Genomic DNA, 24,843 nt, shown 5'->3' on the forward strand with positions numbered 1-24,843 from the left:
TTAACAAATTAAAAGGAAAAAAGGCTAGTCATTTCATTTCTCCAAACACTTCAGCCATCCTCCTCTCCGGTATTTCGCTCCGGCCCTGAAAACCTGTACTTAAGGAATAAAATCAGTTTAATCATTATGTCAAATCTTCTCAAACTCCTGCTCCCTTCGAAGTCTGGATCCTTGGAATTTCCTGGAAACAAAACCTGTACTTTACAGATCATATTCAACTCCCCCTCTATGATCCAGTCTGTGTCATGACAAAAATAAACTTAAACAGAACTATTATTAATCCTATGTTACCTCAGTTAATGGTAACTTGAGTTATATCAAAAAATGTTTCCCTTTTAGCATTTTTTAATGTAATAACATGGTCTACCCCAAATCAATAAAACAGAAATTCACTCAAAGGAACATCAGCATCCCCAGATTTAAGTCTCCCACTTGTCCTGCTCATGGCAAAAGCAAAACAAAGCATCCCCTTTCTTTTCCTCACATGGTAAATTTGTCCACATTTATTCATCCCCACCTTAGTCCAGTCACACATGATATTTTTGCTGATACTGCAGCCTTCTGCGCAAATAATGAAATGCTCCACATCAGCAAAATGAGCTCAATCATTTGTTTTATTTCGTTTTCCTTTTTAGGAAAATAGTTCTCTATACTTTTGACTGGATTGAATCGTTACAATCCTTTTTTAGACAGAGACTCGCCGCCAATCAGGTCTCCACCTCAGCCAATTATAATCCGTAAAGCCCACCTAATTTTCGTACTTGGTAATTTTGTCAGCGCCGTCAGTTCACTCTCTTCCAGGCCTGCTTAGAACAAAAATGAAAAAAGAGAGCTGATTATTAGCTCATCAAAGTACAAAACAAAATCACCTGACAGGTTTTTTCTGAGTGCACTACTACAAAATTTCTCGGGCCCCTCTCAGACATATCCATGTCTAATCAAACTCCCTCTCTTGAAATAGAAACAACAGCCTCAAAAATCTGAAACAATCTCAAAGTTCACCCGTTCAGTGCAACCTGGACCTCATCACAAGCTGCACCATTCTGCACCTCTGAACAGACCTGACCACCGTAATCAATTATCGTGTTACTTTACCCTTATATATTTCGCCAAATAATCCTCCACAGCCACCGCTGTCTCTTGAACTGAAAGCCTCCGACACACACGCACACAGGAAGTGTCTTTGCTCCAGCTAATTTGCATAGTGACTCATCTCCACAAGTCAACTTGACAAGAGAAATGCATGTTTAAACCTTACCACATTATTTAATTATTTTAATTTTCTTTCTATACTAATCACTGGTTTTGATCACTCAGTACGAGAGCACTCCTAAGTCACTCTTTTAGACTACTTCAATCACTTTTCTTTTGTTTGTTTTTTCCATAACTCACTCCCCTGTTGTATAACCCCTTTGAGTCAACTTCAAGCTTTAAGTCTATTTTATTAACCATTCACACCATTCTATCACTCATACAAGTAGCAAGCTGATCTTCATTGCATATGTTTGTGTGTGTTATTTTTGCATATATGGCTTCGCAGTCTCCCATACACCTTCCCAATTCTCCAGTTAAGCAGTCAGTTTTCTCTTTCCCCGAATTACTAGCCCAAATTTTAATTTCCCACCTTAAATGATAACGCTCCTGGTCTTCAGCCAGGTGTTAGGGCTTGCTTTTCAGGTTCATGGACACATCATGCTGTGAACAACTCAACCAGAAACTTGCCTTAACTTATCCATTGATGTTAACCTACAATTTCCTTCCGACTGCGGCCGTGGAGAACTGGTCCGGGTCTGCTTTACTCCTGAAAATAACAAACTAAGACATTTTCATTATTATCACGAGTGTTTAAACGAGCCACTTCTCTCTCTTTCCTGTCACAAATACCAGTTATGTCATGTTTATGTCATGAATATGAATGTAAGCATTTTCTTCCTCGTTACATTTCATGTTAATTGAGTGTTAGCTGCTTTCTTCGTCGCATGCCAGGTGTTCATCTTAATTAAGTGTAAGCTGCATCTTCATTGCATCCTATTTGTGCTCTTCATTGCATTTTTATGTATTCATATTTAATTTATGCATCTTTTCACTGGGCTTTAGCTTCAAACTATCTCACTTCTGATTCATTTCAAAAATAATTTCACATGTGACAATTTGTGTATGTGTGTTTTCTATTCATTAATATAGTTGTCAGTTATTTTCTTTCATTATTCTTACCTTTTCTAATGTTTACCTCTTTGTTATGCTGTGGTGGACATCCCTAAACAGTCATGAGTTCAGGTTTCAATTTCAATCCAATCATATCCTGTATTCTCGCAATCAAAGTCGTCCAGCTTCATCTCTCACTGGTCCTTTTTCATTCACTTTGTCCTGTTCGGGCTTCAAAGCTCCAAGAAACACAGGCTCAACTCAGCTGTTGTCTTCTTCTCTGTTTCTTTACAGCCTTTTCTTTTAGGTTAAGTCCCAGCATGGCAAAATATCACATTCAGTGCCTTCAGTCTTATTTTCATTTGCTCTGTTTTCTTCTCCATTCATCTTTTCAGTCTTCTCTTCCAAGATTGCTCCAAGCATGGCAAATATGACAGTCAGTGCCTTCAAGCAGACACATCACACTGTTCTTCACCAGCATGCATGTTGCATCACGTGCTTTCTTTCATACTGCTGGACTCATCAGTCTTCGTCAGTGTTACTGCTTTCGCTTGCACTGTCTTTTAGCTTCAGTTAATTCTTCAAGTCCACGGTGTTCTGTCGGTCTTCATCAGGAAATTGACTGTCCTTGACTGTCCTTTGAGTTTCTTCTCAGTTTCAGGGACAAAGTGAGAGATCAAGCTGCACAATTTCGAGCCAAAGACTGGCTTATTTTCTCCCAATTCTGTTAATCTATTGTTCTGCCACTGTACTCAAGGTTCCAATGTTGAGAGAAGTCCACCTGTATTGGCACACTAAAGCATATAATTAGTATCATATTCATTTTTTATCTTAAAACCTCCCTTTTGCTTCATCTGCCCAGAGTTAACTCTCTCTCTCTTCTCAGGGTGCACACTTGTCACCGTGAGCTTCCCTTTTATGGGCATGCATTTCCTGTCTCAGACACACACACACACACACACACACGGTTTCCTGTTTTTGCAGACTCTGCAGAGACTTCCTGCAGGCAACAGGCAGACTCTGTCTCCCTTTGAATTTCACAGTCTGCAAACAATCAGTAATTCTACTAAATCTTGATTTAAAAACAATACACCTTCATTTCACTCACACACATTTAAATAGAGCTCTTTCCAACATCAGGACAACTAACACTTCTCCACACACATCACCATTCTTTAGGTCAGTTTTGTAGCATCAGTCACACAATAATTTCTTGAGCGGGTGTACTAAGTGTATATACTTATGTGTTTTCAATCAGAAAAAATAAACTCAACCTCTCATAACATCACTCATGGATTTCTTGAATTAAAAGCACTTTCAAACTTTAAAACATCCTACTTTACATCAAAAAAGAAATATATATTTCATACACACTTTTAAATGTTCTAACCTCTTTCAGACATCATGAATCGTCTCACACACCCTGCCTTTTCTCTCACTCAGACAAATCACGCAGAGTCACTCAAATCAAATACTGACAGCATTCACACAGTTAAAATCACTCCAAATACACTTTCATACGAGTATTTTAGCCATGCTTTTCATCATCAGAAAGAGCAAGTCAAAAAGAAAAGAAAAAGAAACTAAAACCTCTCATCATCCTCAACAGCTTCTCACCACACACACATAACTGAAAAAATAAAACACACCACCATGTATTACTCAAGAGAGGTTACTACAGGAAAATATATAGTGGTCTTAGGTACTGTACAATACACTCGATCTATATATATTTAAATCATAAGTCAGTCAACTCCTATACATCCACAGTAATGAATTCAAACTCTATTTATACTCTCGTAATAAGCAAAACCAGCCTCTTATATACAGGCATTTAGCAATATTGGCAAACAATAGTTATAAAGCTCAATACTCTCGAAACTGAAACCACCCTCTCTGCGCGTCACCGCTGCTCATTTACATTTTCACACACCATCAGTGCACATCCGGCTGTGCACTGCTTACACAGAGACTGATCTCACACATAGATCTCATTTTTTATATTACACAGAGACGTCTTATAATTACAACTGCACAGATTTTTTAGGCCTCTTAAACCTATATAATTTCGATAAATTTAACATAACGGCCCAGACTTTTTGTGCTCAATTCACCAGGGCAGTCCCAGACTGTCCTGTCCAGATTTCTAAACCTAACTCAATTTGCCAGCATGCCCAATCAAGCACAAAAATAGGAGACTCTAACTCCTAGCAATTTTGGAGATTCCCCAGTCCTCCCCGGTTTGTCGTACCGTACTATCCCATTAGTCGCCGCTAGGTCAAGGATAAACGTCTTTATCCAGGAGGGAGCGTTACCTCCGAGAAAATGCGCTTCTTAACAGACGCCGCTGTCGTTCTAGAAGAATTTAGAATAATTTGAACCAACAATCTACATCCGAACCAGGATTAAGATTAAGGACAACCCTCAACAGTTTTGGAGTTTCCCCAGTTCTCCTCGGATGTTGCCCGAAACTATCCCTAGTCGTTGCTAGGTGAAGGATAAATTTCTCTATCCAGCAGGGAGCGTCACCTCCGAGAAGCTTCTTAAGGGTTGCATAGCCAATGGGGCTCCAACCCACAAAATGACCAAATTCCCTATCATTCTAAGTTCACTTAGCAGTCCAACTGCTTTCTCTTTTCATTCCTTTATTCTCATTACTCAGTACTGTCACTTATACTTCATTATCATTACTTCAACCGGTAAACCTCATAAAAACTTCACCAAAATCAAAACAGACATTCACCAGTAATTTCAGTGAGTAGACTTTAATTTGACATGTCCAATTCTGGCACACTTTGGAAAATTCAACAGGTATGTGCCTTACCTTTGTATAAGCCGGCTTGTCTCTCACTTTCGACCTCTGACTCGTATCTGCCCATCTAATCACCACGGACCCCGGATCTCTCCGTCTACACCAAAATTCCCCCTCTCACCGGACGAGCCCCCAAATGTTAAGGTTCAAATATTGAGGGGAAATCCAAAAATAACCACAGATCCAGCCGGGTGCAAATTAGACGACATTTTAATGAACACATGTGTGAGTTCAACAGCCCAATCAGTATTGAACTGTCTTACAATAGTCAGACAACGGTTTTATAGAGGCGAGAATTGTACCGCCCCCTCTTCTGTTGCTAGGCAGATTTAATACAGCATACGTCAACTCAAAACCACAATGACTTTTAACATAGTTTAAAACGAACATCATCTTCCCCCAGCTCGTCTTCGCTGTCGCTTATCTCTGGGACATCTGGTGTACTTCCTGGAACAGACTACCACGTACGCCCCGACTTTGCAGCCATAGCAAAACATACTTAAACTCTTACCTACCTAACTGAGTCTCTCTAATATGTGTGTGCGTGCATGTGCGGGGGCGCGTGCGTGCTGTGTACTGCGTACGTGTCATAACCTCTCTCACTATATGTGTCTGTATGTGTGTGTATGGGTGCATGTCTGTACATACACGCAGGCTCTGCTTTCAGTTTCACTTCTGCAAGAGCATGCCTTGCAGAAGTGTTTCCTGTCCCTACTCTTTGAGTGCTTCACCCACTGAAGACTTCAGTATAAGAATATAAAAACATTCAAAAGCCTTTAAAATTATAGATTCAACTCAACAATTTAAAGTGGTTCTTCTGGACTTGTAATAAAGACTTATTTAATACCAATATATTTGAACATCTGAATGCAACTGAATGCAACATCACTATTAATAATGAAATGGTAATGATGATTATAAAAAATAGCAGCAAGTAATAGCAGTAAATATTTCTCCTCTTGACACTAGCCTTTTTGGTCTGGACCTGAACGTGGGCAGACCATGTCAGGTCTGAGGAGATGTGAACACTGAGATACTTAAAGGACTGCACCCTCTCCACTGGAGCTCCGTTGATGATAATGGGCTTGTAGTCTCTGTGCTTACTCCTTCTGAAGTCCACCACCAGCTCCTTGGTCTTGCCAACGTTCAGCTGGAGATGGTTGTCCTGGCACCATGATGCCAGATTCTTCACTTCGTCCATGTAGGCCGCCTCATCGTTGTTGGAGATGGCACCCAACACCACTGTGTCATCAGCAAACTTCACAATGGCGTTGGAGCCGTGGGTGGCCACACAGTCTGAAGTGTAGAGGGAGTTGAGCAGTGGCGAGAAGACACATCCCTGTGGTGCTCCTGTGTTGATGGTGATGCTGTTAGAGACGCATCTACCCGCCCTCACCACCTGAGTTTTGCCAGTGAGGAAGTCCAACACCCACGCACACAGACAGCTGTTGAGTCCCAGATCCCTCAGCTTTGTGAACAGTCTGCTGGGCACTATTGTGTTAAACGCTGAACTGTAATCAACAAACAGCATTCTCACATAGTTACCCTGTTTCTTGTCCACATGGCTGAGGGTGGTGTGCAGGACGTGGGCGATGGCATCCTCAGTGGATCTGTTGGGTCGGTAGGCGAACTGGAGCGGATCTGTGGTGTCTGGGATGGAGGAGGAGATGATGTTCTTCAGCAGCCTCTCAAACACCTTCATTACTACCGAGGTCAGTGCAACTGGACGGTAATCGTTCAGGGATGAGGGTTTGCTGTTCTTGGGCACAGGGATGATGGTGGATCTTTTGAAGCATGTGGGGACCACGGACTTCGCCAGGGACTCGTTGAAGATGGAAGTGAACACACCTGCTAGCTGGTCAGCACAGCAGCGCAGCAGACGGCCGGTGATGCCGTCTGGCCCCGCTGCTTTCCTTGTGTTCACTCTCCTCAATGCCGCTTGGACATCATGCTCCGTGATGCTGGTCACCGGTCTTTCGCTGATGGCATCACTGTCCTCGGTAGTCAGGCCGTAGATAGCATTAGCCGTCTGGCTAACCTCGAAACGGGCGTAGAACTGATTCAGCTCGTCTGTGAATGCAGAGTCGGCGTTGATCGGCGCAGTGTCCCTGGCTTTTGTCAGGAGGAGTAAAATATTATGCTGCTATTATTTGCTGCTATTTTTATGATCATTATTACTATTCCATTAATTATTAATATCGATATTGCATTTAGATGTTTAAACATATTGGCACCCAATTAAGCTTTTATTATAAGTCCAGTAAGAACCACTTTAAACTGTTGAGTTGAATCTATAATTTTAAAGGCTTTTGAATGTTTTTATATTCTTACACTGAAGTCCAGACTTCAGTGGGTGAGAGTCTGAGTGCAAGTATTTTGAGTAGGTTATGAATCTTTAGTATCTTTTATGTATCTATATCTTTGGATTAAGCTTTTAGTAGAGGCTCTTGATTAAAACATTTACTCAACATATTACATATATAGTTCCAATTCGGGTATTACATGTAAGGATGAGCCTCTGTTCTGGTGAAAGGTCAGAAGTGCAACGGGTGAGATGAGAGAGCATTTAAGGACGAGACACACATACACACACATAGTTTCAGTTGTGTACGTGCTGGCCTTCTGTTCTGGTGGAAAGGTTACAAGGCTTAGCTGAGGAGCTGAGAGGGGAAACTAAGTTCATCTGAAGATGACACACACACACACACACACATACAGTTAGAGAGGTTAAAATAAAGTGTAAGGCAAGGGTAAGACATGCACAGACATATGAGCACCTACATGCACACACATATACTAGTAAGTTCATTTTTATAGGTATGAGTTTAATCAGATTCTATTTGTGACTGCCAAGTTAGGCGTCTGGTGTTCCAGACATAGGCAAAAGTAGGAAGTGAAAGTAAGAAGTGAAAGTATCCGTTGGTAAGGCGAAGATAAGGTTTTAAAAAACTATGTTGAAGGTCATAAACAGTTGTGGTTTTGGATTGACGTAGGAGATCTTGAGTGTGCCTGGCAACAGAAGGGGGCTGTACTATCTTACCCCTATAAAGTCTTTGTTCTGACTATTGTAAGATAGTTCAACACTGAATCTGCACAGTGTTGGACTCCACATGTGTATTTATTAAAATGTCGTCTAATTACACCCGGCAGGATCAGTGGTCATTATTTTTGGTCTTCCTACTCAATTTCTGAACCCTTAACATTAACACTTTGTAGTCCGTAATGGTGCGTAGTCCGTGCCACATACTCCGTGTGTCGCCTTGGTGGAAGCGGGACTCCACACGCTCCCGGTACTGGCGTTTGGCATCTCTCACCGCGCGCCGCACGCCGTTTGAGGCCCCTTTGTAGGCACTCATATCGCCAGTGGCGAGACCCACGTTGTAGGTGGCGGTCCTGGCGTTCACTGCAGCGCGGATCGATCTGTCCACCCACGGTTTCTGGTTTGGGAATGTGGTGACTCTCGCAGTGGGGATAATCTCCTCCGCTAGCATATTGACGAATCATACTGCTACTTCCGTAAACTCGTTGATGTCGACTGCGCATGCTCTGAACATGTCCCAGTCGACGTCGTTGAGTGCGTCCTGTAGGGTAGCTTCTGATTGGGCAGACCACCGTTTCACCTCCCTCGTGGTTACTTCTTCCCTCCGTATGTTTTGTTTATACTGGGGAATGAGGAAGATGGCGTTGTGGTCAGACTTCCCAAAAGCCGGGTGTGAGACATCTTTGTAGCCCTGCTTGTATGGCGTGTAGCAGTGATCCAAAATTTGATCCCCCCTCGTCGGACATGAGACATGCTGGTAAAAGTTTGGCATGACTTGTCTGAGGTTCGCTTTATTAAAGTCTCCTGCTACAATGAGGGCTGCACCCGGGTCCTTGTTTTGAAGCGAACTCAGCACATCATGTAATTCGGACAAAGCCATACCTGTGTCCACTTGGGGTGGGATGCAGACCACCGTGGCGATGACCGAGGTGAGCTCACGGGGCAGATAGAAAGGGTGGCACTTAATGCTCAGGAATTCCAGATGTGGTGAGCAGCTGCTGGAAAGAGTAGAAATGCTCCTGGCATCACACCACTTTCTGTTTACCATGAAACACACTCCTCCACCTTTGGTTTTGTTCGACTCTGCCGTTCTGTCCACGCGGAGCACAAATAATGAATCCGACGGAGTTACGGCCTGGTCCGGCACGGTGGGGGTCAGCCATGTCTCCGTGAAGCACAGAATGTTGCAGTCCCTCATGTCACTTTGGAAGGTGACTCTTGCTCTTAGGTCATCGAGCTTGTTCTCCATGGATTGTACGTTGGCCAGTAGGATACTGGGCAGTGGTGCGCGATGCGCCTGCTGTCTCAGTCTGTTCCTAATGCCAGCGCATTTCCCCGGGTGCTTCTTTGTTCTACGCCTCGGATGAGCGGCCCGTCCTTTGTTGTTCTCCACGCCACGTAGAATCTCTGGCGACCAGGATGGGTTGGGTTTAAAAGTGTCCAAGATTAGATGTGCAACCTTGTCACCAATGTTTACAAGTGATCTGCTGTCGTATACTATAAAACTAGAGGATTTTGGAATGTAAACCAGAGCAAAAAATAAGTAAAAAACGGTCAGGAAGGTGTCTGGACGTGGCCGCGCCATCTTCCAGGGGGGATCATTAATGAAGTTTAGCTGACAGACAGTATCTGAGTCATCAGTGACATGTTTACAAATATTTATAATGCTGTTATTGATCCAAGTGTAACACTGGCCAACATTACTCTACATCCATGTGGCTCAAAGGTTTTCTTACAAAGTTGAAGGACTTCAGGATTGAGGAGGCTGAGGAGCTGTTGGCTCTATGAGCTGCTCAGACTCTTCTGCCATCTAGTGGTCTTCTGTGCACACTGATATTTACACAAATATACTGAGAGGGAGAAAAAACTTCAGTTCTTTGAAACATAATTGAAGAAGTTTGTAATGCAGTAAAAACCAGATGAAGGCAGCATGACAGCCTTTGATTACACAAACATGACATAGGAGTAAATCATGGAGAACAACTATTGATTATCCAGAGCTCAAGCTGGTCATATCCTCTGCACATGAGCAGCTTGAGCTGATTCTATCAAATGATAATACAGTATACAGGGAGTGCAGAATTATTAGGCAAATGAGTATTTTGTCCACATCATCCTCTTCATGCATGTTGTCTTACTCCAAGCTGTATAGGCTCGAAAGTCTGCTACTAATTAAGCATATTAGGTGATGTACAGCTCTGTAATGAGAAGGGGTGTGGTCTAATGACATCAACACCCAATATCAGGTGTGCATAATTATTAGGCAACTTCCTTTCCTTTGGCAAAATGGGTCAAAAGAAGGACTTGACAGGCTCAGAAAAGTCAAAAATAGTGAGATATCTTGTAGAGGGATGCAGCAGTCTTAAAATTGCAAAGCTTCTGAAGCCTGATCATCGAACAATCAAGCGTTTCATTCAAAATAGTCAACAGGGTCGCAAGAAGCATGTGGAAAAACCAAGGCGCAAAATAACTGCCCATGAACTGAGAAAAGTCAAGCGTGCAGCTGCCAAGATGCCACTTGCCACCAGTTTGGCCATATTTCAGAGCTGCAATATCGCTGGAGTGCCCAAAAGCACAAGGTGTGCAATACTCAGAGACATGGCCAAGGTAAGAAAGGCTGAAAGACCACCACCACTGAACAAGACACACAAGCTGAAACGTCAAGACTGGGCCAAGAAATATCTCAAGACTGATTTTTCTAAGGTTTTATGGACTGATGAAATGAGAGTGAGTCTTGATGGGCCAGATGGATGGGCCCGTGGCTGGATTGGTAAAGGGCAGAGAGCTCCAGTCCGACTCAGACGCCAGCGAGGTGGAGGTGGAGTACTGGTTTGGGCTGGTATCATCAAAGATGAGCTTGTCAGGCCTTTTCGGGTTGAGGATGGAGTCAAGCTCAACTCCCAGTCCTACTGCCAGTTTCTGGAAGACACCTTCTTCAAGCAGTGATACAGGAAGAAGTCTGCATCCTTCAAGAAAAACATGATTTTCATGCAGGACAATGCTCCATCAACATTGCGTGCAGCAGCAACCACAGCCTCCCAGACACTGTTCAGAGAGGTGTACTGTTTTCCCTCCTTGTAAATCTCACATTTGATGATGGACCACAGGTTCTCAATGGAGTTCAGATCAGGTGAACAAGGAGGCCATGTCATTAGTTTTTCTTCTTTTATACCCTTTCTTGCCAGCCACGCTGTGGAGTACTTTGACGCGTGTGATGGTGAACAGATCAAAACACTGACAGAATCCATGGATGGCAGGCTTTTGAGTGTCCTTGCAAAGAAAGGTGGCTATATTGGTCGCTGATTTGTTTTTGTTTTGTTTTTGAATGTCAGAAATGTATATTTGTGAATGTGGAGATGTTATATTGGTTTCACTGGTAAAAATAAATAATTGAAATGGGTATATATTAGTTTTTTGTTAAGTTGCCTAATAATTATGCACAGTAATAGTCACCTGCACACACAGATATCCCCCTAAAATAGCTAAAACTAAAAACAAACTAAAAACTACTTCCAAAAACATTCAGCTTTGATATTAATGAGTTTTTTGGGTTCATTGAGAACATGGTTGTTGTTCAATAATAAAATTATTCCTCAAAAATACAACTTGCCTAATAATTCTGCACTCCCTGTATTTGTAACTAACTCACAACTCATTCTCTTTCTACTGTCGAATACTGTAAGTCACAACAATTTTCATTGTACATGGTTACACACACAGGTCCTATTCATTTACCTGGTTTAACATAAGAACATATAGCTTAGCACGTTTAACTGGATATATTTAATTACTGTACTGCATGGCAACTGGTAGTACAAGCATTTGGCCACATGATGGCGCTGTTGATGTTAAATTGATGTTAAGTTGATATTGAGATGACATTTCTTTGATAATCAACAACAAAAAGCCTCTTTTACCAAGACAGGATGAAAAGTCATTTCTTTGTATAGAACTTTGTGAACATAGTGACAAAGTGCTTTACAGAACAGGTAAGAACAGTGATTCAGATCGACCTTTGATTCTTTGTCTGTTGGATCCTTTCTAAAGTCTGGCTCAGTCAAATCCTGAATCTTTTCTTTCTTTTGGGATTCTCCACCACAGAGATACTGTGAGTCCAAGAATGCAAACCTGGCACCTGCACGCGACCACAGAGAGGACCAGATGATTTATGCCACTCATAAATAATGAACTACGTGGATTGGAGGCACTGATGCTCCACAGGTTTGTATCAAAGCTGGGACACTTCTTAAGATGAATCTACCCTTCAAGCACTGGACTTGGAGAGTAATTTGTCTATGTTCTCCATCTTTATCATTTGAGGCTGTCATTTTTTTCTAATGAGTTTTTGTCTCTTTGGTTCTGTTATGTAGGAGGGTTACTGGTTTTGGGTGGGTGGAACTGGTTTCACATGTACATACTGGTGTCATGGAGAGCCTAACAGCTCTCTCCACAAAGAGCACTGCCTACACATGAACTTTACAGGTAAACCTTCAAAGAAAGTGGAATGTTGAACATTACCAATGTCACATTATCCACAGTTTCCCAAATGATGCTCACTTGTTTGGTGTCACAAATAGTCATAAATAACAGGACAGTATTACAAGCACTATATTTGATTTGAACACGGACAACAACTGTACTTTTCACTCTAGTAAATCAAACAGATGACTGTATTCTATATGACTTTGAATATATATTTATATAGTGTTGTTATTAATAATAATATAAACAGTTCATACTGACAGGTGCTATAGCTATTATACCAAACTATATATGAGCATGTGTGTGTGATGGTGGTTTGAAGTGGCCGCAGGTGTATGAATGATATATCCTGTCACGCCTGACACCCATCAGTGATCTGATGATTCCTGCTCTGACATGAAGGCCTGGTACACCGGACAAATAAGCAAATCATCTCATAGATCCCTCTAAAGAATCTCTTTCCCATTTGATCTTTACTTCACTTCTTTCTTTGGCTGTAACGCTACAAGCTACATAAACTGGAGTTGGATGATCTCTTTTAATGGGAGCACACTGACTGTGAAATGGAAAGAAGGATTTTAGGAACTCTTTATTTCCCAGAATGCACTGTTCTATCTCATCTTATTCAAATCTGACACATTGAATCAAACTGCTCTGTGTCTTTGCTACATGTCACATTTTCATGGGTCTCCTCCCAAATCTCAAAGACATCCACCTATAATTCCCTAATATCTCATTATTATAAAAGGTGTGACAGTTACAAAGATGAATTTGTCAAAATCATCAACATTAGTGGTGGGGCAGTCTGTGGAGGCGGAGCAGTTATAGCTCCAAAAACATAAGAAAAGAGTGGGGACACTGTTACATTGTAGAGTCACACAGTCTGTGCAGTGTGAGTTTACATCATAATAAATAATAACCATCATGTATGTGCTGTCTTTATTTCATTTGGCAGCAAAAACATGAAACATGAACTAAACTGGATTCAGGCCTTAACACAGTGGGTGCATCAAATGTATGTGGTTGTTTTTCACACTCACCTGTACTGTGTGTTACACAGTACTGAATACACAATGAGATGGAAATAGTCCAACAATAGAATTGTACATCAGACACAGCTCTCTGAAATGATTTCTCTGTCTCCTCAGATGTGATCCGACTCTGCCAACAGGAGCTCAGATCTGCTAAAATCACAGTCTGAAGCTGCAGTCTTGCAATCCTCACTTTCATTCATCCCATCAGGCTCGCTTCAATTCTTTAGCAAGAAGATCAAAGTAGAAAAAGTAGAATTGACTATGTGCACGTTAGCATATGCTACTTCCGGTGCGGAAACTCCTGTGGGGAGCTTTGTTTCCGGTGTCCTATTCACGCCCTGTTTGCGGCCCAAAACAAGCTAACCAAATGAATGAATTCAGCGGCGATTTACATTTCTCTAGATGTCTTGGTCATTTACTCAATATAACTGTAAATGATGTTCATCGACTTGTCGATATTTTTTCCCCTGCGCCTCAGAACAAAAGAGAAAAGGGATTCAAATGTTATATTTGTCAGTATCTGTATAATTTTGAAGGTAAGTCACAACATATCCTTCGGAAATACTAATATGTAGAGACCTTTAACAGCAATCATTCATTTATTTATTTTTATATAGGGCTTTTTTACGGTTTGTTGACATGCTGTGTATGTGCGTACTTAACTGTGCTCGCTAATATCGACATAATGGGGGAAACATCTGGCTTTCACTATTGTTCACCCGTAGTTTGCATGCTGAACATTTGCCTGTTTAAATCATAAGAACTGTCACTATACAGAGATGTGCTTCCGAGTGTGGACGATGTGTCTTCTCATTTTGTAATGCAGTTCTGCTTGCATTGGGTGATGTAAACAACCAATCGATCTACACTCATCAAACATCAAAACTTATCATTTGATTTTTTTTTATGAGAATGTCTGCTTCAAGGGTCTATATATGTTTCTATGCTTATACTTACCAACTAACACATTATTCTATTACTAACTTTACTGAAATTGTTGTTTTTCTACAGTGTCTGACAAAGATCAGGGCTCAGGAGAGGTGGTGGTCAGGGCAGAGTGCTTCAGGTCTATGAGGAAAACAGAGAAATCTCACAAACTCAGCGTATGATCATGAAAAAGAGGCAGTGTGAAATTGTGTTTAGTGTATATAGTGCATAATGTATCATAGGATCATGTCAGGCTGTCATATCAGGGAGGTGTTCAGAAATAAATGCATCGGGCAAACATGGATAATACTTTCTAAGGATATTCATTGATGACATTAAATACATTGAAATATTGTACTTTGTAGGTGGTCCTAAAAGATTCGCTGCCTGTGCAACTGCTGCACTTCTCCTGCACGTGCAAGGCTGGAAAAGCTCTGTGCAACCATTGTGTTGCTCTTCTGTTTCAATCTGCACACCATTCGCAGTTGAAAGTCCAAGTCGTTCCCCCGATATTGAGCTGCACTGAAGGTGAACAACAGTGGCATAAGCCCAGAGTTATGGTGAGTGCAATCATCGCAATATTTTTAATGTAACTTTATATTTTATAATTCATTTTTTCAATATTGCAATAGGGGATAAAGCCTGGCCCTGTTGAGAAGATGGCTGTGCTCTCAGCCAAACCCAAAACAAGAAAAACCACAGAGGGAGTGCGGTAAGTGCTTGCTACTGATGAGGTTTCAGATATCATCACAACATTCGTTAGGACAATAGTATTTAATACAGAATGGGGGGCAACTAATTATTGTTAAAAAGCAGATTCTAGTGGTAATATAGTGAGTTTTAGGGCCTAGCAACTAATAAAAATGACTTGTTTCAGCATTTATAAATTTAAAGTTTTGATCTGCCATGGCAACTGTAATGAATAAGAAAATCGACTTCTTGTCCCCCAGTGGCCCTATGACATCATGATATTCTATCTGAATTCTAATCTGAAAACTGAAAATCTGTTTAAAATTATTATGCTTTTTTGTTACATATCATTTAGGAGGTGTTTTTCGAATTTCACACCTCTAATCATTAGTCATAATGTTCATTTGTAAAATACGTGTGTGTGTGTGTGTGTATGTATGTGTGTATATAAATATATATATATATATATATATATATATATATATATATATATATATATATATATACACAAATAGATACATACACAGCAAATCCAGCATGTCCAAATTAACACTATCAGATTTGATTTCAACACTATTAAAGTGTCTATATGGGTCCACACCAGAGAGTGTTATTTTAACTCTTTTTGGAGAGTTGGTCAGTTAACTCTGATTCAGTGTTAAACACCAAATCTATCTGGAGTTGATAATTTAACACTTACTAATGCTAACTAGGTGTTAAGAGTTTATATATTAACTCTCAAAGAGTATTTTAGTTTAACTACATAAGAGTTATCTTCTAATTAATTCTAAAAAGTGAAAATTCTACTTCTACCTTTGGAAATAAACATTAAAAAGATGCAATGATTTTTGAAAAACATTTATTCTGAACTGTGCACCACAATTTCAAAACATTTTCTGAAAGATGTAACAATGTACATGTTCTCACTTTCATTAGAATTTTGTTTATCAAAAGGTCTGACATAGGTGAGCTGGTAAATGCAAATAAATAACAGCATTCTCATCACTTATTTCTTCAATACAATATGCATGTCCTTCATTCGTCACTTTGTGGAACTTCAACGCACTTCTGCTCTCCCCCATATTCCACCTTCATATTCACGGCATATTCTGTGTGGAAATTGATTAAAAATTAGTTGACACTAATTAATTGCACAAATAATCCGGTAATCAATTGCAGCACAGTAGAAAAAGGAATCATTTTTGAGCCATTACTTGTGTAAAGTATTTTCCCAAAAGACAAGGACACAGACAACAGGTAATACCGAACCAAATTTAAAACCTCAACCTTTTTCATTTTTACCTAAACCGTGTGCACAAAACTCTGGAGGGATCTAAATGCTAACATAGAACCCAGTCAGGACATATATAGAAAAAAACTACTGCTGTTTGCTCGTTTTGTTTTGTTTTTATAGGAGATCGTTTTCAGGCTTCAAGTAGCACCATTATACCAACATTTCACATTCTAGACATTGTTTTAGGTGTATTTAAGTTGACCAAAAATTTGACTGAAAATTCACAAGCAAGCTTTTTTCAAGGCTGTACTATTTGCCCGCAAACAATACCTTTCAGCTAGCTAAAACAGAATATCATGCTATCACCGAGCAACATGGCTAATGCCTTTCACACAGCTTTGTCTCAACTCCAAAGAGCCACAGAAGTAAAAGCTGATAATAATAATAAGTGAAACAATCTTTGAAAAAATGACTTACCAAGCATGGAAAACAACTCAGAAATATGTAGAGCAAAATGTCCTTAAACGGCTTCACTTAAGCTTGGATCAGAATCTGTGGTGCTGGGGGCGGAGTCTGTGAATTTACTCTATTAGTGTCATAGCCCCTCTCGGAGTTCGGAGTTAAGAGCTCAAGAGTTAATGTTTCCATTGTTAACACCTCCAGATTTGACATAGAAACACTCATTTTTAACACTCGGTTTTAACTACTATAATTTTACACCTCAGAGTTACATTAAAGGAATGTGACTCTACTAAGAGTAAAATTAACTCTACTTTTGCAAGAAGACTACTAACACCAATACATTTAACACTTTTGAATTTGCTGTGTACATAGCTATTATTGTACCTGTAATTGTAGTAGATTTCCCTTAAATTTAAAATGTTTGTGTGTGTGTGTTTTCTGTAACATCCAGGAGCAAACTGTAGAAAGGCCTTTACGGGGACCTTCCTGACCTCTCGGTTCTGCGGGTATCTGAAGTGTACCAAACTTTCTCTGATGCTGACCGGCCTATGATTTGTACCATGGGAATAAGTGACGATATCCCACTTGTTGAGTCACGTTTTGGCAAGGTGCAACAAGGAAGTCCACTTTCTTATCAGCAACCATCCAAAGAGAAAGCGCAGACTCTTCATAATGCTCCACCTCCACCATCATTGCCACTGCAGGACTACAGACTGAAACCATCAGAGTGCATGTTTGTCTGTTCCAGGAAGCAACAGCTGCACATGAAAAGTCTGGAGGTGACGCTGGAAATGTCCCAGAGCATAGAATGTGCTACGCGAGAGCAGAGTGAGTGTGCCGATTGGTATAATGTACGGAGACCACGAGTGACTGCATCTTGTTTTAGAGAGATCTGTCATGTGAGCAAACCCTCTGAAGAGCTGCTGGCTGAACGCATCTTAAAAGGTACTCACCAGACAGGCCCTAAGAAGAGGGGTTTAGAGTTAGAGGCAGATGTGATCTGGGAATACTGTCAGATAAAACGAGTGAACCACTACAAATGTGGATTTGTGGTGCACCCAGATGCACCGTGGATTGGTGCATCACCCGATGGTATCATTTTCGACCCCTTGGAGCAGCCTCCGTTTGGCCTAGTAGAAATGAAATGTCCAAACATTAAAAGTTATGTAGATGCACCTTCCCTCAAGGTCAGCAGAGGGACATTGCAGCTTAAACCAACACATGCCTATTATTGGCAAGTTCAGGGCCAGCTGCTAACTACAGGTATGAGTTGGTGCAATTTTGTAGTCTCCACTCAAGAAGATGTCTTCATACAAAGAATACAGAGGGATGAGGGTTTGATGGAGACAATGAAGCCTAAGATAGATATGTTCTACTTTCACGTGTACATGGACAAATACCTTGCAGTGTCATACATGGGCAGCTTGTCATTCCTGACTTTAATGTCATAAACTTACATGGTGGGCAAGTGCCATTGTATTATTTGCTTGTCGTTTTGTTTTGATCAAAATAGAAAGCTGTTAATAAAAGTAGGTTTGGTGAAGAGTTCACACAGACGAGTTTTGTGTTAGTATTAATATCAGCAGTGTTTGTGTTCAAAACATGGGGGGAGGGTTTGGTAGAAGAGAATTTGATATCCTTACTGTTGTAAAACTCAAAGTATGTTAAATAAAGTTGATAATCTGAAATCTGTGTTTTTTTTATTTTCAGAATTCCAAAGAAACAGTACTTACTATCTTTAGAAAATCTATTGCAGTCAATAAGAAGCACACAGAACAGTGCAATAGACAATGCGGTTAAAGTAAGGCAGTTTTATTTGCAGAGTAACAGTAAAACATCAAGTGATTTATTATTTAACTTTATCCAGGAAAGGGGGTGTGTTAGCTGTTTATCCATTTTATTTAAGTAACAAAATTTGCTACTTAAAATCTTGGAGAGTAACTAAACTTGACACACCGAGCTGTCAGCAACAGGTTCTCTGAGCAGAAACGTTGGTAAACTTAACATATCTCCTGAAAACGGCAGCTTTCCGTGGATACTTAACTTTGAGAGCGTGTGTGGGAAACCGTCCAGAAGTGGTGGCTCATCATTTGCGACCTCTCGAAAACTCAGAAGTTGATGTTTTAGACCGTAGCGGTGAGTGAGAGGAAGGACGCTAGCATCAACTAGCTAGCCGGTCGTCACGGCAACACTACAAGAGCGTCTCTCAGCATGGGCCCGAAAAAAGTTCTGACAGCCGAGGAAGGTGACGATATTAAGAAGTCGCTGGAGTTTATGACAGAGGAGATTTCTACTGTCAAACTGCAGCAGAAAGCCATCCTGGACCTGGTCGAGGAAGTTAAGGCTCTCCGCATCCAGAATGCCGAGAAGGATCGGCGGCTGGCGTACCTGGAGAACAGAGTGGCGGATTTGGAGCAGTACACCCGGATGAACGATGTTATCATCACGGGGCTTCGCATCAAACCTCGGTCATACGCCCGGGCGGTCGCCGCTGACAATGTAGGAGGGCCAGGTGAGGAAGATGTCAACTCCACGGAGCATCAAGTGGAGTACCTTTCTACGGTCCAAAGGTGTGGAAGTGGATTATAACAACATTGAGGCTTGCCACCCTCTACCCCGAAAAAATGACAGTGACAAACCAGCCATCATTGTGAGATTTGCAAACAGAAAACACAAAACAGCACTGTTAAAACAAGGAAAGAAACTGAAAGGATCCGATGTCTTCATGAATGAACATCTGATAAAAAGAAATGCGGACATTGCCAGGAAAGCACGTTACTTGAAGAAACAGGGGAAGATTCAAAATACATGGACCACCAACTGTAAAGTATTCGTTAAACTCAATGGAACACCGGAACAAGCCAAAGTGTTGCTCATCAGAAATATGGAGGAGCTGGACAAATACTGAGGTTCAACTTACTCTGGAGGTATGAATACACATGTGACGTGACACACAACACAACACATGGCACAGTCCAAAAGAACTTCATCTGCATCCGGCAACAATATCAATATAACTCATTGGAATTCTCTTTATGATAATCTGGAACTGAGTACATTTCGATACACAGACCATAATGCTCTAGACTTAGAAAAGGATATAGACCCGGAAAATAATTTCTTTTACAACATCAGCAGTAACTGCTGCTACTTCACTGATGAACAGTTTAAGCACACCATCAACACGGAAAATAAATTATCAATAATCCATTTTAATAGCAGAAGTTTTCTAAAAGGGAACGGGGATACAATTTGAGGGGGGAATTAAATTTAAAACATCCTCGTATCCGTACAACATCAAAACGTTTTTGCATCTCTGTGTGTGGAGTGAAGCTGTGGAACAGACTAAGTAAAGATATGAAGCAATGTCCGAGCATGGCGCAGTTTAAAAAGCGGTTTAAGGATATGGTTTTTACAGGGTACAGGGAAGAGGTAGAGATTTGATAGGGTGTTCTTGTTTAATATTTTCATGTGTGTGCGGGTGCACGGGTATATTGGTATGGGTATATATATATATATTTGTAGGTTATGTATCCTTGAGGTGTTAATGGGGTTATTGAAAATGTGTATATGTGCGTATGTGTATATACATAGGTATGGATAGATAGAAACATATATGTATATATAAAAAAAATAAAATAAAATTAAAAAAAATACACAGGACATATAATGTAATTGCAAGGAGGTATTTCTGTAGTCTATTGATACTAGATAGTGGAAAAGGGGTGGGATTAAATAAGCTTATGCTTCTTCCTGCTCCTTTTTGAACACGAATGTTATTTGGAGTTGTGGTTGCTCGTTTTTCTTTTGTTTTGCTTTGTTCATTTGTCTCTTTTTATTCTATTTTGTTGTACTTTTTCAACATGTTCAAAATAAAGATTCAATCAATCAATCAACTAAATACATGAATTTAAAATAATAACAATATTCTAAAGATATTCAAAGTATTCAGAATACAGTATTCTGACTAGACAAAGTAATGGAATGTGCTACAAAATACATTTAAAGGCAAGAATTAAGTATTCAGTAACTAAATACAATTGTAAAGTATTCTCCCAAAACTGGCTACTTCTCCCACTAAATACACTACACTACACACATTTCAAACTTTTAATCAACCACCCATTTTTTGACCAGTGGTCCATACTGATAATTTGTGAGGAGACATGCAACAGTAAAAATTTGGTTTATACTCCCAGAAATGGAGAGAGGGATGACAGTGTCAAAAAGTTTGTTTTCTTTAACCCTCCTGATGAGCCTCTCCACGTGGACCCTCAGACGTGCAATGGACTGGGTTCTATGGACATCCAACTCTGACATTTGAGCTTGCTTGGACAAAAAGGCTGGGCGATGGACTTTCCCAGGCACTAGCTCATCTACCAGAAACCCTTTGTCCACCATTATATCCATCTCAGGTGTCAGGAGGGAGGTGATGCCAGAGTGACGGAAAATCTCCTTGTCACTGATGGAGCCTTCAAAAAGTGCTGAGACAAATGTCAATGCTCCATGGGGGGACATGCCAATAAGCGCTTTGAAAGTGGAGCGCAACTTGTAAGTTGAAAATACCTCGCTCTGGAGCAGAAGGGAGGAGGGTGTTTGGCATCTCATTTCAGTACAGTCCAGAATGACCTGGGTATTTTTATAAGTCCCACTAAAATCCGTGGGGCAGTTTGCTCTCACTCTGCCAGGTGCCATCCAGATGGAAACAGATCCAAGCAAAGTGTACAAAAAGTTGGACCATGACACAAGTATTCTACTCACTGTAGCTCTGTGGATGTTAAACTTGTGACAAAGCTCCCTTTGTGTACAGCCAGTTGCCAGATAATTCAGGAACAAGAAGAGCTCATCAATTGGCAACAATTTCTGGAAGAGAAAAATTTTTTGCTGCAGTCACAAAAATGTGCAACACACACAGATCAAGCAGGTAGTAATTGTGTAGAACTTACAGTTGGTCTGTTTACAGGGCTCTCGGTGGATGTGCTGGTGGAAAGGCTCTTCTGACCACTGGTGACCCTCACCATCCTGCTTGTTGCCTCTTGGATTAGATTCCAAAAGGCCATCAAATGCTCATATGACGGAAATCTGCATTTAAATGGTGGATGTTAATATAGTTTTTTTTATCTGCAGCTATTGCTAAATTTCAGATGACATTACAACTTTCTATTGGTCAATTTAATACAGATCAGAGGTAAGTTACATTAATATTTTTAAAGTGATGAGGCTAGAAACGAAAACCAACTCCAGCCTTGTGTTAAAATGCACATTTGTGTGGTAATATTATTAAGGTCATGGGTCACTAGTTTGAAACTTCAGGATTTCTTACCTTGTATAGTACCGAATGTCCTCAGGTGATGTGGCAAATCGCTGCAGTCCAAATCCCTGCGTCAAATGATACGACTCAAGCTGCCGTCTAAGCTCCTCAATCTCCCGTGACATAGTTTCATATTTAATGTGGTCTACCACAATCAAAGGACTTGCTGCATAGTCGTGTTCTTCAGTCAGGGGAATGGAGGCTGGAGCAGACTCAGTACAACCAGTAATGGGCATATCAGACACATCATTTTCATCCTCTGTGTTGTAATCTACGGTTGCCATAGCCACGGTATCAACAGGTCGCGGTCGGCGCTCCCAAACTCCGGGTCGCTCCGTCTTTTGAGAAAAATTATTCCAGTGGAATAAGGAGGGAACAGCTTTCGGCTGAAGACGACGCTTACCAGAGGAAGACACGAAGATCTCTCCTGTCTCAAAATGCCGACTACACACTCTAGACCTGGTTGTAACTGTGAAGCCGTCCCTTCTGATTTTTATCAGCCATTATGCTCGCAATTCAGAATCTTTGGGAAAGGAGTGGAAACTTAACATCTTGTTAAATCTCCCCCCAGCAGTACACAGCAGGACACAGCAGGACACAGCAATGGTGACCGGTCCCACCTTCTGCTCTTTGTAATTTAAAGCGATCTTTCCGTTTCTGTTTGTTAGACATCATTTTGAAGTCCATCTCCGCAGTAGCGATTGACGGCAAAATACAGCTACCGGAAATGTACAACCCCACATCCGGTCTCAAACCAGGAAGTTAGCATTTTCTCGTGCACATAGTCAATAGACCTCTCTGCATCGAATCATTTATGTTATTAATCTCTGTCTCTCTTCCACAGCTCGTCTTTCATCCTGTTTTCCTTCTTTCACCCCAACCGGTCGCAGCAGATGGCCCCGCCCCTCCCTGAGCCTGGTTCTGCCGGAGGTTTCTTCCTGTTAAAAGGGAGTTTTTCCTTCCCACTGTCGCCAAAGTGCTTGCTCATAGGGGGTCATATGATTGTTGGGTTTTTCTCTGTATTTATTATTGTGATATCTACTGTACAATATAAAGCGCCTTGAGGCGACTTTTGTTGTGATTTGGCGCTATATAAATAAAATTGAATTGAATTGAATTGAAAATTAATGCTGCCTCTTTTATAGTTTGAAGTGTCAGAGACAAGCTGTGATCAGATAGTTCACGCTGAGCAGTCAGGTGGCATATTTTTAAATCAACATATGAAGGTGTGGCCCTCCCACCTGTGTTTCAGGTGGAGCCCCGCCTCCTTCCAGGAAGCAGCTCACCTGTGTTTAGCTCGTATTTCAGGGCAAACTTTAGATCATTCTTGTGTTTGAAGACAAAACTACATAATTATAGATTATTGATTGACTTAATCCACACTGGTTATCAGTCAGTAACTATATGGAAAAGATATATATAAATCTTATAAAGTTTGTATCTGTCTTGTGTGAAACTTGTATGAAAAGCATACAAGAGTGGAAACAGATATAAGATCCCTTGAAAAATTATGTAAATGAAACTTGTATGTTTTGGATACTTACTAAAACAATATATGAAAGTAATGAGAAAGTGGCCACTTTAATGAGTAAAACATATAAGCCTTATATGATTCACTATATGAAGTAGGCCACATCTTAAGCAAGTCTTTTATAAGTTTTTTCTATTTCTTTTCCATATGGGTAGTTCTGAACTGAAACATTTGTTACTGTGATAAACAGGTTAAATTGATCTGTATGAAACTTTAGGCCCAGCTGACATCACTGTTGGAATGTTGTTCTTCCCTTTAACTGGAAACTATCAGATAAAATCAGTTTATTCTTCAGAAGTCGACATTCAGGTTTTACTGAAGTGATGTCAAAACAACAAGAAGTAAATCAGCATCAGCTCAGTTAAGAGTTACTGCAAACACAGTCAGAGGAAGAGATAATTATAAAAAAAATTTAAAGACACCATTTTTAATCCTGTGTATGTTAATAATTTCTGCATATGGAGGCTGTGACTTGAGTCATTCATGACGTGTAGAAATTTATTTGGACTTTTCAGCATTTCCATGTCTTTGTGTTGATGTCATATGTTCATTTTTTGCTTTTTGTTTCTTAATTACTTGATTGAAGTCTGAGTTTTCTTCTAGTGTTTGAAGCTTTTTATCATTATTAATTGGTTAAAGTGTGGTCTCTGTTGTTTCCCTGCGTGAGGTCCCACAGTGTTAAACACTTTGATTTTTGTCTCTTTTGAACTGTTTTCAGTTTGATTGAAGGCTTGCTCAATGTTTGTGTTTCGAATCTTGTGTCAAATACATTTATAAAGTCACTCAATTATACATTTAGATGGGTTAAATAGTTTAGTTGATCCATGTTAAAAGTCAGTTTATGTAATAATGTATTCTTAGTAAATCATGATTTTGATGTCAGAGTAAAGTCTCAAACAGATTTATAGCTCTCCCTCCATAACTAAAGAATGTGTACAGTGTAAAGTGCAGAACGTAACGCTGACAGTCTGTTGGAAATGTTAAGGTGTGAGATCAGAACAGCTATAGAACAGATCAGATGGTCATGTCCAGAAGGTCTTAGACTGTCTGAGACCTCATTGTCCTCCTGGTCAACTGAAGTCAGGAAGCAGTCAGACTCTGACTGTTCATCCTTTCCTTTAACAAGAACTCAGATTTATTCATGAAAACAGAAGACTGGATTTAAAACAAAAGGA

The 24,843-nt window shown here is 40.5% G+C and overlaps 1 long non-coding RNA gene across 1 annotated transcript; it reads right to left on the minus strand.

Annotated features, from left to right (window-relative positions):
* Positions 1-21,643: 21,643 nt before the first annotated feature.
* On the minus strand, positions 21,644-22,244 carry LOC102083089 (uncharacterized). The gene is made up of 3 exons (XR_001223646.3): positions 22,150-22,244; positions 21,773-21,908; positions 21,644-21,689 (listed from the first exon to the last, which is right to left on the minus strand). It is a non-coding gene; the product is annotated as an uncharacterized LOC102083089 (long non-coding RNA).
* Positions 22,245-24,843: the final 2,599 nt, after the last annotated feature.

This window comes from Oreochromis niloticus, linkage group LG6 (assembly GCF_001858045.2).
Source record: "Oreochromis niloticus isolate F11D_XX linkage group LG6, O_niloticus_UMD_NMBU, whole genome shotgun sequence".
In the NCBI taxonomy this organism is placed as follows: domain Eukaryota; kingdom Metazoa; phylum Chordata; class Actinopteri; order Cichliformes; family Cichlidae; genus Oreochromis; species Oreochromis niloticus.